At 43.2% G+C, this 14,089-nt stretch overlaps 1 protein-coding gene across 2 annotated transcripts in view; it reads right to left on the bottom strand.

The window, feature by feature from the left end:
* ino80db (INO80 complex subunit Db) overlaps nucleotides 1-13,355 on the bottom strand; it is a 104,099-nt gene extending 90,744 nt beyond the window's left edge. For both annotated transcript variants that reach the window (XM_055638333.1, XM_055638332.1), the window contains exon 1: nucleotides 13,145-13,355. The gene's annotated coding sequence lies outside the window, so the exon portion shown is untranslated. The remainder of the gene's footprint in view (nucleotides 1-13,144) is intronic.
* Nucleotides 13,356-14,089: the final 734 nt, after the last annotated feature.

Below are 14,089 nucleotides of genomic sequence, written 5' to 3'. Positions count from 1 at the left end.
CAAGGCTCCGTACTCGGCCCCCTCCTCTTCATCATCTACATCCTCCCCCTTGGTCAGATACTCCGCCACTTCAATCTGGACTTCCACTGTTACGCTGATGACAACAGATCTACCTTGGCACCAAATCCCCCCCCACACCCCCCCCCCCCTCTCCCATATCAACTCCTGTCTGTCAGCTATAAAAACCTGGATGCAACATAATTTCCTCAAACTCAACAGCGATATGACAGAATTCCTCCTCATAGGCTCCAAAGCCACACTCAACAAAATCAATAACCCCACTCTCACCATCGACGGCACCACTGTCTCCCCATCTCCCCAGGCCCGCAACCTTGGCGTGATCTTTGATTCCACCCTCTCCCTTGAGCCTCACATCCGCCATGTCATTAAAACCTCCTTCTTTCATCTCCGCAACATCGCCAAACTCAGACCCTCTCTCACACCGCCCGCTGCTGAAAGACTCATCCATGCCTTCATCTCCTCCCGACTGGACTATTGCAACTCACTTCTCCTTGGCATCAGCTCCACCTACATCAACCGACTCCAACTGGTCCAGAACGCAGCCGCCCGACTCATCACCCATACCAAATCCTGGCATCACATCACTCCAGTCCTCAAACAACTTCACTGGCTTCCCATCTCCCACCGGATCACCTACAAAATCCTGATCCTCACCTACAAAGCCCTCCACCATCTGGCCCCCCCCATATCTCACTGACCTCCTCTCCCCCTATCAACCCTCACGGTCCCTCAGATCCACATCAGCTGGTCTCCTCTCCATCCACAAGTCCAACCTCCGCAGTTATGGGGACAGAGCCTTCTCCAGGGCAGCTCCCAGGCTCTGGAACTTCCTTCCCTAGCTGATCCGCAATTCCGTGTCCCTCACCATCTTCCAGTCCCGCCTCAAGACCCATCTCTTCACCTCTGCCTATCCTTAGCCCCACGTGCCGTCCCTTTTCATCTGTGCATTAATTGCCTCATACTGTGTTTTGTATTGAATTCTGTATTTACTTTGTGTACTAGTCATGTCTCTACTATTTAATTCCCCTTACATGTTTTTCCTCTACCTGCTAAATTTTTGTAAGGTGTCCTTGAGACTCTTGAAAGGCACCCATAAATAAAATGTATTATTATTATTATTATTGTAATTGTTATCTAGTTATATGGTTATATAGCTTTGGGATGTCTTGAAGAGTGAAATAAAATCCACAATATGTTTTAAGCTTATAGGACGTGGACACAGAACAGTCAGAAATATCACTTCCACTAATGTACAAGTAATCTTCGTCAGTAAAAGCAACTTCCATTCACTATATACTATACACATATATACATATACTACTCCACTGTCAGAAAGACGCCCAATGCAAATTGGAGGAACAGCACATTATATTGCACTTGGGCAGCTTTATAACCCAGCGGTATGAATATTGACTTCTCTAACTTCAAATAACCCTTGATTTCCCTCTCTCTCTCTCTCTGTCCCTCCCCCACCCTAGTTCTCCGACCAGTTTCACTATCATCCAGATTAATGTTATGCCTCATTGTCCCCTCAGATAAAAATGAACCATTCTACATTTCTTTGATCAGCATTTGCTTTGATCTGACATTTTCACACCTTACCCTTCCATATCTCCCTCTCCCCTGACTCTCAGTCTGAAGATGGGTCTTGACCCGAAATGTCACCCATTTCTCTTCAGAGATGCTGCCTGTCCCGCTGAGTTACTCCAGCATTTTGTGTCTGTTTATAAATGATCTTTGATTCTGAAATGTCTTGAGGTGTTTTACATTAATACTCAAAATTCAATATCCTGCCCACAAGCAAATATTAGGAAGATGCTCATGTTTGGTCAGTTTGTAAGAAGCACTTTAAAGGAGGGTTACGGAGGCAATTTCGGAGCTCTGGGCTAGAGTAGCTGAAAGGGTAAAAATGGAGCAATTAAAACCAGGACCATGAGATGTCAGTTATAATTAACTTCTTCAACCTCAGGCAATTCAATTTTGATTCAGGGGGAGTGGGAGTATAAAGGCCATTCCAAATGCCATTGGATAGAATGCAAATTTTAAAACTTCTTGACAATATTCTGTATAATTCAGCAAGTTCTGAACAGTGGAGTGAACAGAAAACAAACTCCTGTACGATCTTAGCAAGCCAGACAGCAACTGTGGAGGTCGAGGGATTGTTGACACTTCAGGTTGAAACTCTTATCAGAACTTACTTGTGAACTGGACTTTGTATGTTTATTTGGTATGGATAATGGGAGTCTGGCCCAGATGAACAGGGCTCAAATCAATTTTGGAAGAAAAGAAGCAAAGTAATATTGTTCCGTCTTTTCTTGACACTACACTAACACCAATTAGTGTTGCTGCTACTGTATTGCACAAAATCAAAAATTAGAGCAAGGAACCAAATGCAGCAGCTCCTAGTATTCTCTGCTGTTTTCCCTTAACACTTCCACACACAAAGCTGCCACGCCATATGCCTGTGCATTTTAAAGTATTTTACAAAAATCCTGCTTATTGACAAGCCAGTGAAGAGTACCAAGTTCTCAATAGCAGAATACTGCGCATCATATAAAGCTTCTCTCATGCTGCAGCTCTCGCTTGTTCTCAGAAGGGAGTGTGTTTTTTCTTCTGGGAGAGATGCCAGAGCAAGGGGACATTACATTGAAATAGGCTACCTAAGAAAGCATGGTGGAAATAGACTCTTTTCCTCGAAAAGTAGTCCAGGCTGACGCCAAATTGAAAAATTCAAAATTGTGATTCAACAAATCAAATTACTGGACATATCTAGGTCATGTTCCAGACCACCCAATCGAGATTCAAGACCTGACATTTTTCGTGCACACCGAGCTCTCGTCCAAAATTCCCATGTTCCGCCTGTGCCAATAGACTGTTAAACAAACAGTTTCTTGCGAAGTTATGAACAGCCGACCTATGGACCGCCCATACATAGAAATTAGTATTTGGGAATTTGCCACCCGTGGCAGGGCTGCAGGCATCTTCAGCCGTGTGGGAACTCAGTTCGCGCCCTCGTTTCCAACTTGCAAATTGTCGAGGTTACGAACAGTTCACAAAAACAGAACCCTATCATCACCAAGGGAGGAAGGAACTGCATCTAGGCGAGACAATTCCAGTTCAAGCACAGGAATACATTGATACATGTTCGACCACCTCAAAAAGACAGATAAATATCCCAGCAAAACCCTCTCATCTTAACTTGGTGATGTGACAGGAAAACACAAGTTTATTTATGTGGCATAAATAATGTGGCAGGTGCCATAAATATAAATTATGAAGAAATATTGAAGACAAAATGAATGATTCAATTTGTGATGCTATTCTGTAACAAAGCAGAAGGTGTTTATAGACCAGTTAGCCTAATATTGGTTTTGGGGAAGATGCTGGAGTCAATTTAAAAATATGAAATAGCAGCACATTTGGATAGCAGTAGCAGTAGTTGGCATGGATTTACGAAGGGTAAATCATGCTTATCTAATCTTCTGGAATATTTTGAGGATGTAACTATGAAAATGGACAAGCGAGAGCCAATGGATGTAGTGGACTTTCAGAAAGCATTTGATAAGGTCCCGCATAGGAGATTAGTGGGCAAAATTAGAGCATATGGTATTGGGGGTAGGGTGCTGACACGGATAGAAAATTGGTTGGCAGACAGGAAACAAAGAGTAGGGATTAACGGGTCCCTTTCAGAATGGCAGACAGTGACCAGTGGGGTACTGCACGGCTCGGTGCTGGGACCGCAGCCATCTACAATATACATCAATGATTTAGATGAACGGATTCAAAGTAACATTAGCAAATTTGCAGATGACACAAAGCTGGGTGGCAGTGTGGCTGGACCACTGTATTAGTACAGCTGATGCACATGCCTCATTGGGGTGTATGAGCATTTTGTATGGGGCAGCAATGACTGATCAGTTATCTGCTGCTATAACAATAAATGTTGAACACCTACCTGTGGTGTCCAGAGATAGAAATAGCTTTAACACAGAAAAACTGGATTGGTCAACCCTCACAAAGGAAGACATCTTAGCCTATTATGCCCATACAGATAAATCCTTAAGCAATATTCAACTACCTAAAGATGCAATGATGTGTAGTAATGTTAATTGTAAGGATATGAAGCATAGGAGATATATCTGCTCCATGTATAATGATATAGTAAGCACTTTATATGTAGGCAGTAAGCCCTACTGCAAGCATAAAAATAAGACACATAACATCAGGCCTGGCTGGAATAAGTATGTAGCTGAGTATCATACTGAAGCCCGTGAAGCCACTAAATCATGGGCTATGGCAGGTAGACCCAGACAGGGGTCTGTGTTTGAGTACAAGAAGCTCACGAATGTAAGATAAGTATGCTGTCCGTTTCATCTATAAAAATGAGCAAGCTATGAGGGCTGATTCCATGGCTAAGCTGCTGCTAAGTAACAATGATACTGTTTTTTGGAAAGAAATGCGAGCTCTTAACAGTTGCAAAACATCTCTACCATGCACTGTAGATGGAATCTCCGGAACAGCTAATATCGCGGAGTTATGGCGACAACATTATAGTACTTTATTCAACTGTGTCCAAGGTGATTTGTATAGGTGAACAATATTGAGAGTAATGACTCAATGGTGATTATATCACATGAGGTGTATCATGCCATGAACAAGCTGTCCAACAACAAAGCAAGTGGCTTGAATCATATTTCTGCTGAACATCTTAAGTATGTGAACATGAGGATAGCTCCTATCCTTGCTATTTGCTTTACTGGTTTATGATTCATGGCTTGTTACCTGTCTCAATGTTGTCCATTCTGCTAGTGCCGGTCATTAAGGACAAAGCTGGTAGAGCAGGCAGCCTAAATAATTACAGGCCCATAGCTTTAGCCAGCATATTGTCAAAAGTCTTAGAAAGAATTCTGCTGGATAGTGTAAATGAGTTTAACTCCACAGATAACCAGTTTGGTTTTAAAGCTAAACATGGCATTGACTTGTGCATATATGCCCTAAAGCAGATTGTAAACAAATAAAGGCAAAAACTTTTCAATTCATATGTGCTTCCAAAGCCTTTGATCATGTTAATCATAGAAAGTTGTTTGTTAAATTGAGTCAAAGGGGGGTGCCTAAAAACATTGTGAGAATTCTGGCTTACTTGAATGCCTACCAGACTATGCAAATAAAATAGGGCAATTGGGTCTCAGCCCCATTTGGGGTTAGCAATGGTGTTAGACAAGGGGGAATTTTGCCCCCAGTCCTTTTTAATCTTTATATAGATGATATGTCCAAGCAATTGAAAGCCTGTAATACTGGGTGCATTATTGGTAATATTTTAGTGAACCATATTATGTATGCAAATGATCTTGTGGTTTTTAGTCCATCTAGCGCTGGTCTCCAGCAGCTCCTTACTATATGTTCTGTGTATGGTGTGGAACATGATATTAAATATAATGCTTGTTAGAGTGCTGTTATGGTTTGTAGAACCAAAGAGGATAAATGTCTAAAATTTCCTGATGTGTACCGATGTATTGAAGATGGCGTGTTTAGAGCATATTACACACCACTCTATACGGCGCACCTGTGGTCAAACTACAGAAAGACAAGTTTGCAGAGGCTAAAGGTGGCCTATAATGATGCCATGAGAACACTGCTAAGGAAACCTAGATGGTGTAGTGCTAGTAACATGTTTATGACTGCAGGAGTCAGTACTTTAGAAGCTATGAGGATCCTTTTTGAGGATGTGACAAGTAAAATGGATGAAGGGGAGCCAGTGGATGTAGAGTATGTAGACTTTCAGAAAGCCTTTGATAAGGTCCCGCACGGGAGACTGGTGACTAAAATTAGAGTACATGGTATTGGGGGTAGAATGTTGACATGGATAGAAAATTGGTTGGCGGACAAGAAGCAAAGAGTAGGAGTGAACGGATCATTTTCAGAATGGCAGGCAGTGGCGAGTGGAGTGCCGCAAGGATCGGTGTTCGGGCCGCAACTGTTTACCATATATATTAATGATTTGGAAGAGGGAATTAGGAACAACACTAGCAAGTTTGCGGATGACACAAAGCTGGGTGGCAGTGTGAACTGTGATGAGGATGTTAGGAGGTTGCAGGGTGACCTTGACAGCTTGAGTGAGTGGGCAGATGTAGTATATAATATAGATAAATGTGAGTTTATCCACTTTGGTGGCAAAAACAAGGGGGCAGATTATTATCTCAATGGGGTTAGGTTAGGTAAGGGGGAGGTACAGCAACACCTGGGTGTCCTTGTACACCGGTCACTGAAGGTTGGCGTGCAGGTATAGCAGGCAGTGAAGAAAACTAATGGAATGTTGGCCTTCATAACAAGATGATTTCAGTATCGGAGTAGAGAGGTTCTTCTGCAGTTGTATAGGGCGCTGGTAAGACCACATCTGGAGTATTGCATACAGTTTTGGTCTCCTAATTTGAGGAAGGACATCCTTGTAATTGAGGCAGTGCAGCATAGGTTCACAAGATTGATCCCTGGGATGGCGGGACTGTCATATGAGGAAAGATTGAAAAGACTAGGCTTGTATTCACTGGAGTTTAGAAGGATGAGGGGGATCTTATAAAAACATATAAAATTATAAAAGGACTGGACAAGCTAGATGCAGGAAAAATGTTCCCAATGTTGGGCGAGTCCAGAACCAGGGACCACAGTCTTAGAATAAAGGGGAGGCCATTTAAGACTGAGGTGAGAAAAAACCTTTTCACCCAGAGAGTTGTGAATTTGTGGAAGGCAGTGGAGGCCAAATAACTGGATGTATTTAAGAGAGTTAGATAGAGCTCTAGGGGCTAGTAGAGTCAAGGGATATGGGGAGAAGGCAGGCACGGGTTATTGATTGGGGACGATCAGCCATGATCGCAATGAATGGCGGTGCTGGCTCGAAGGGTCGAATGGCCTCCTCCTGCACCTATTTTCTATGTTTCCATCCTAAGAGATCATATGTATAAATTCATTTGCAGGATAAATGACTAAAAATGTAAATATCGTGGCTTTGTCAAACATAAGGTTTAGCACTACATGCTACGAATCCCGGTTGTGGAGACACTGGTATCATCGTCTCATTATAGGACACTGATCTTTCTTTTTTATTCTGGATTTTAAATCATGTATTGTTCTTTTTTTTAGTATATAATTTATGATGTTTTTAGAAGTGATATACTAAGATTTAATATGTATTTTATGGTGTTTTTATATGCAATGTATTTTTATGTAATGTTGTCCCTTGTCTGGACCTTGGGTCCGAAATAAAGTTTATTAATTAACTTATTAATGGTTTGGACATGCAAGAGGCAGAAAACGCGTTCCCGATGTTGGGAGAGTCCAGAACCAGGGGCCATAGTTTAAGAATAAGGGGTAAGCCATTTAGAACAGAGATGAGCAAATACCTTTACACACAGAGAGTTGTCAGTCTGTGGAATTCTCTGCCTCAGAGGGCGGTAACCGGTTCTCTGGATGCTTTCAAGAAAGTTAGATACAGCTCTTAAAGATAGCAGAGTCCAGGGATATGGGGAGAAGACAGGAATGGGGTACTGATTGTGGATGATCAGCCACGATCACATTAAATGGCAGTGCTGGCTCGAAGGGCCGAATGGCCTACTCCTGCACCTATTGTCTATTGTGTTAGCTTCCTCCTAGGACTCAGAGAAATCAGCTGCCAGTTGAGTGCCAATATGCATAGTACAATATGAACTGTCCCAATTGAGAAATCTAACCTATTGTGTAATGGAACGATGTCCAACCAGGGAACCATACAAGTCAAAGACAATTCAGACCATCATTCCATTGCTGGATTTACATCCTTTCCATTCTATCATAGCCCTTTGAAGATCTGCCAAAATGGAACAAGGATTAAAATCAATCATAAATATGTATATAATATCTCACTCCGTACAAACCCCTGGATAAAACAAAATAGTGGGAATTGTCAAATCCACTTCAGTTCCATATTTAGATTCATCTACAGTATTTGTAACCATGTATGCTTAGCTCGCAAGTGTTTTCCAAGTTAATTTTTGCATATTTCTTTATAGGGCAAAGGGCAGCATTTAATTTTCCCCACTCACCTCCTTCCCCTAGTGACCATCAGTGCACCCCCCACCCCACCCCCCTGTCAATCTACAGACTAACGCAGATCAGGAACTCACTTTATGGGAAACATTCAAGCAGTAAACCACATCTCAGCACTTATACATACAAGACCACATATACATACTAGAGTGTTATCCACTGCATTCTTTAATTTCAGCACCCAATACATGAACAGCATCAAACATTCAAGGATATAAAACTGATGCATAACTGTTCTTCACAATTTCATATCCAATCTGCCAATAACATAAGTACTCAGAGCAATAGGCCATTTGGCTACCTTCTACCTTAACACAATATTCCTGCATTATCCCATATTCCTCAATTCCTTGAAAATTATGAGCTATCAATTTTGATTTTGAATGCCATCATGTTTTTATGTTTTAATGTTAAACTTCTTCTTCAATGCTATGTTGTATTTTTATTAGTGTACTGCAAGAATATCTGAATTTCCCCTGAAAAGGGGATTAATAAAGTATTTATTATTATTATTATCAATAAATAAGCAGCCAAAGCCATCCAGGGTAAACAATTATAAAGATCACCATCCTCTGAGTGAAGACATTTCTCATCTTATTCCTAAACAGCTGCCCCCTTATTCTGAGACTACGAGCCTTGTTCAGGATAAAACATCATATCTGAAATACACCTCTCAATCTTCTGAACTCTAGACTTAAACCACTCAATCGCCCCTCAAGCGGCAAGTTCTCCATCCCTGGAACCAGTACGATGAACCTCCACTGCACTCCTAGGACAAGTACAAACAAAAAAGACACCTAGTGCTGGAGTAACTCTGCAGGTCAGACAGCATCCCTGGAATACATGTACAGGTGACTTTTGGGTCAGGACCCTGTGTCTGACTGTCTAAAGAAGGGTCCTGACCTGAAACATCACCTATTCATGTTCTCCAGGGCAAGCTGCCTGATCCGCTGAGATATTCCAGCACTTTGTGTCTTTATTTTAAAATAAACCAGCATCTGCAATTCCTGGTTTCTACACATTACTTGAGGTGCAGTCTCACCGTGGTCCCACATAATCTCAGTACAATCTTTGTACTCCAGCGTTCAAATCCTCTTGTAATAAAGGATGACATACTTTTTACCTTCCTTGTCAAGTAATGCTCTTGTATCATTGGCTTTCAGTAACCTGTGTACAAACATACTCTGGTCCATTGAACCCATCAACCTGACCAATTCATCACCTTTTTAAGAATACAGTTTTTCTGTTTCTACACAGAAGCGGGTGACCTCACATTTTTCCACATTACATTCCAGCTACTTAACATCATATCTTTATGCAAAATTTTAAGGGTAACGGCCACAAGCGAGGAAATAGTGAAATGCAGCTGTCAATGGTTTGAATTACTTATATATATATGGTGCTACTAACAAGTTAAAACATTCTGAAGGGCTTCAAAGTAGCCATGTGAAACTAAATTTGTAAATGAGCAACATGAGATGTTAGGATGGATGATTAAAGTTTGAACAAAGAGTTTGAGGGACATCTCAAAAGAAGAAAAATAGTACGGTTAAGGACAGAAATTTCTTGGAAGCTGAAAGCGCTGAACTAGAGTGAATCAATTAAAATCAGGGGGGTGCTTAAGAGACTCAAAATGGAGAAGCATTTATTTATCAAAGGGTGTAGGAAAGAACTGCAGATACTGGTTTAAATCGAAGGTAGACACAAAATGTTGGAGTCTGAAGAAGAGTCTCGACCCGAAACGTCACCCATTCCTTTTCTTCAGAGATGCTGCCTGGCCCGCAAAGTTACTCCAGTATTTATCAAAGGGCTTTGGTTCTGTAATCTCATTGAGCCCTTTGGAGAAGGAAGGTGGCCAGAGGGGAGCTAAAATGAGTAAGAATTTAACAATTAATTTGTCACTGATCGGGACGTCAGTGTAAGTCGCTTGCACGGGGGGGGGGTAACTTGGTATGGTTTCCAGGATATGAACACCCGTTTTGGGTGACCATTAACCTATGAATGATAGAACAAGGAAGGCAGGCAATGAATGCGCAGAATTGTCAGGACTAGGGACAATAATGGCATGAATGAGGGTAATGGAAAACAGGGTAAACAGCTGCAGAGTCAGACACTGTTACGGAGATGAAAATAGTAAATTTGAGTGATGGCATGGATGTGTAGCCGAGAGCTCATATAGGGGTCAAAAGTGACGCCAAAGTTCTGAACAATCTGGCTGAGCATCAGCATATTGCCTGGGAAAGTGACAGAATCAATGGTTAGGAAGCAAAGCCTATGGGTCCTTGCCTACCTGATATTCATTTGGAGAAAACTTCTGCTCATTCCATGCCAGTTAGGCACAGAAAGAGACTGGAGAGATCATGAGCCATAATGGCAAGGTACACATGGATGTTGCTGGTGTACGGTTTATGTTGTAAACAGAAAACATGCAAGTAGAAAATTGGAAGGGGCCAAAGATTATACTTTGGAGGACACCCGAGGCAATGATGCAAAAAGTCATTGCAGGCCATCCGCTTGCTGCAACAGATTTGGAATGGAAACAAACAAGCATTTGCTAATGGTGGAAAGCAACTTGGATGGTGTGGTCAATATCTCCAAAGACTACAGACAGTTCAGTAGCATATAGACTATATGAAAAATACAGAGGCAACTTCTGCTGTTGCACTTTGCAAATAATGTTTAATGTATGAATTTAGGACATGCTTTTATATAGCACCTCCAATTTATGAAAACATCTTACTGTAGGGTTAAGAAACAAACTTTTAATACTGAATGCTTTAGAGGATAACACAATTAACCGAAATATGCTTTGGAAGAGAAATGTTGAAGAGAATGCATGGCAGTTGAATGGAGGAGTGATGAAAAGTGGAGATGTTCTGTTGTGCACAAAATGAATTTCGGCAAAATTTCTCAGGATTGATGACCTGGAAGGGCTTACTGAGATAAGGAGAGCTAAGGCCACATGGAGAGGCATTGACAGGTCGGCAACACATCTTGGTCAATTGGCAGAGGCGTGAATGAAAGGGAGCCAGTGTATAACTAGAGTTAAGAGGGTACAAGTGGCTTGCCAGCAAATTATTAACATTGTGACATGAAAGGTGGACTCTCAAAACAAAGTATTCAATAAAAAATACATTTGCTTACATGATTCAGTCACTTCCCAAATATCCTATACAAGGAATAACATAGTTGACTCCAATCACCATCTTTCAGTTAGCCAGATGCTAACTTTTTCTCTAGTAAATTTAGGTAAACATTCTTCTCAACCTCGAGTTTTCCCATACAATACAAAGCCTGTAATGGGTTCTATGTACTATCCTCAGTACAATTGGGCAGGCTGACTTGCCACCACTGTTTCTGAAGAACAAAATAAGGTAAGGCGGAAAACTTGAAAAATATATACATATTAAATATAAACTAAACCTTCATTCACCAATAAGTAACAGTCCAACAATCAAACTCTATTCCACCATTAAAAGGCCATCAAATCGCAGCAAGTAACATACACTTGTAATAAATACGTAGTCACAAAAAAATCTGAATCATTGCAATTTAGATATTAAAGTACAAAGCTGGTTTGATAGATTTCTTTGTACAATCAAATCACACAGAGTTCTATTCCCATCTGAAAAGAACATCAATTTCTTAGTAAAAGTCTTAACTTTTACGCAAGTATAGAAAAAAGGGCACTCCCTTACTGATCCACATGCGACTACAATGAAAATCTCTCTCGCTATATGTTCTATAATATGTTTCTATATGATCTCTGCCTTGCTGGAAAAAAAATCTGCCTTCAATTCTTAGGGCACAATCTATAAGATCTACACAGATGCTGAGAGACTGCTTCATCCAGCTGCAGAGTAAAGAACTAGGATCCCATCTTCAGGTATAAGGGGATGGTTATTTCAGACAGAGGATGAGAAGAATTTTCTTCATTCCAAGGGTTGTGAATGTTTATAATTGTATACTTTCAAACGAGCTGCAGATGCTCAAGTATTAGCACATTCAAGTCAAGCGATCCACAGATTCTAAGACAATAATGGAACTGATGGATACCAAGAAGGTCAAGTTGAAGTTGCAATTCCGCCATAATCTTGTTCAATGACAGTATACTTGAGGGGGCGATTCATGCTAGAAATGCATTTAATTGCAACTATCATCCATACACATAAAAATCTGTATTAATGCACGAGATGTCCTATGCAGCCAAACAAGAGAACTTTGCAGAGCATTAGTACTGCAAATGTTAAGGGGAAACAGTTACAAAGGAGATCTACCCACAATGTACGATGACAAATATAAGACAGACTTCACAGCTAAACCGAATCTATTGAAACCATAGTTTAAGAATCTAAATCAGTAAGATGTGTAAGGGACAGCTCCACGGATTATGTGCATATGAGAGAGCTCTGCTCTGTAAACCGGAGAGGGGTGTGTAATCGTACCAGACCACTCTGTGTGTAACCCAGATCTGTGCTGAGAGGAAGCGAGGGGAGGGAGGGAAGGAAGGGGACAGGTGAAGGTGAGGAGTGCATCCAACTCCGGGCGGGCAGGGCATCGGTATAATGTTGCCAGAGAGAGGTGGGTGTCCCCCGTACAAGTAGCCGGCAACCGAGCCCTGCCTCCGACCCGCAACCCCCACACGCCGGCCTGCAAACAATAGAAACCGGGAATGGACCGGCTGACAGGCAGCGGGGCGCCCGAGGCCCCGGCCGGGGCCTGCGCTTGCAAGGCAGCTGGATCGGGCCGAAGGCCGGGCGAGGACTCTCCGCCCCTCGCCACAGGGTCAGTGGGCGTGAAACTCGGCACACAAAGGCGGATGGGAGCCCGGGGGAGGGGACGGGACCGGACCGGGTGGTTAGGCCGCGCGGCCTGCGGCCGCCAAATCACCCGAGCTATAAAAAACCCCACCACAACGGGCCGCGGGGCCCGCCTCTCCCCACACCCACCGCCGGCGCGGCCTCCGCCCACCTACCCCATCACCTCGATGTTAAATTAATAAACACGCGTGGAAGGAAGAAAACAAGAAAAAAAAAATAAAACCCACCTCTCGATCCCCGGTCTAAATTTGTAAACCGCCGCCCGGCTCAGGGCGCCTGTTCCCGGGCGCCGCCTGCAACGAGAGCCCGTGGATGTGGGAGGCCTGTGCTGTGGAGGCGCTGTGGCGGTGGCTTGCCGTTGCTGGCTCGCTGTGCTGGCCGGGCTGGCTCCGGGCTGCGAGGGGCGGGCGGGCGGGCGGGAGCGGTGGGGGAGGGGTGGCCAAGGCAGCCCGAGCGAGAGAAGGGGAAGGCTGGGGGGAGGGAAGCAACCAGCAGGCCACCACTGCGCAGGCGCCACCGCTGCGCCGGGCGGGCGGGCGGGCGCCGCACACTCACTCACTCACTCGGTCGGCTCGATCTTTTTCCTCTCACTCAGTTGAAAGCAGATACTAGTATCTTTGGTTGAAAGCAGGGGCGACTCCAGTTTGTGCCGCTGCAGTCTTCAGGTGAGCGGTGGACGAGGAAACAGTGGGTCGCTGCTGATGATTTTGGCTTTTATTTAGTTGAGAGGGTGTATTCCATGTTTGTAAAGCTTTTGAGTATGTTTTCCACTGATTAAAGGAAACATTTGTTCCGTAAAGCGCAACCGAAGTTGAACCGGTGAGAAAGATAAAACGCTCATTTAAAGTCGTTTTTTTAATAGCGAAACTTTTAGAGCAACGTCCTCGAACCAGTCCGTGGTTTGGAGAAGCGTCTCGAAAGTTACCCATTCCCTCTCTCCAGAGATGCTGTCTGTCCCGCTGAGTTACTCCAGCTTTTTGTGTCTATCTTCGGCGTAAACCAGCATCTAGTGTTCCTTCCTACATACAGCAGAACACAAGCGGGTCAGGTAACGTCTCTGGGTAGGCGACCTTTCGCGTCGGATCCCTTCATCAGACTCTGCTCCTTCGCCCCGTTAACCAACACCAGCAGCCGAATAGAAGCATTATGACAGCCCCGGGAGCATTTTTGAA

This window comes from Leucoraja erinacea, chromosome 7, assembly GCF_028641065.1.
Source record: "Leucoraja erinacea ecotype New England chromosome 7, Leri_hhj_1, whole genome shotgun sequence".
Taxonomy (NCBI): Eukaryota; Metazoa; Chordata; class Chondrichthyes; order Rajiformes; family Rajidae; genus Leucoraja; species Leucoraja erinaceus.
This window is presented reverse-complemented; position numbering and strand designations above follow the sequence as displayed.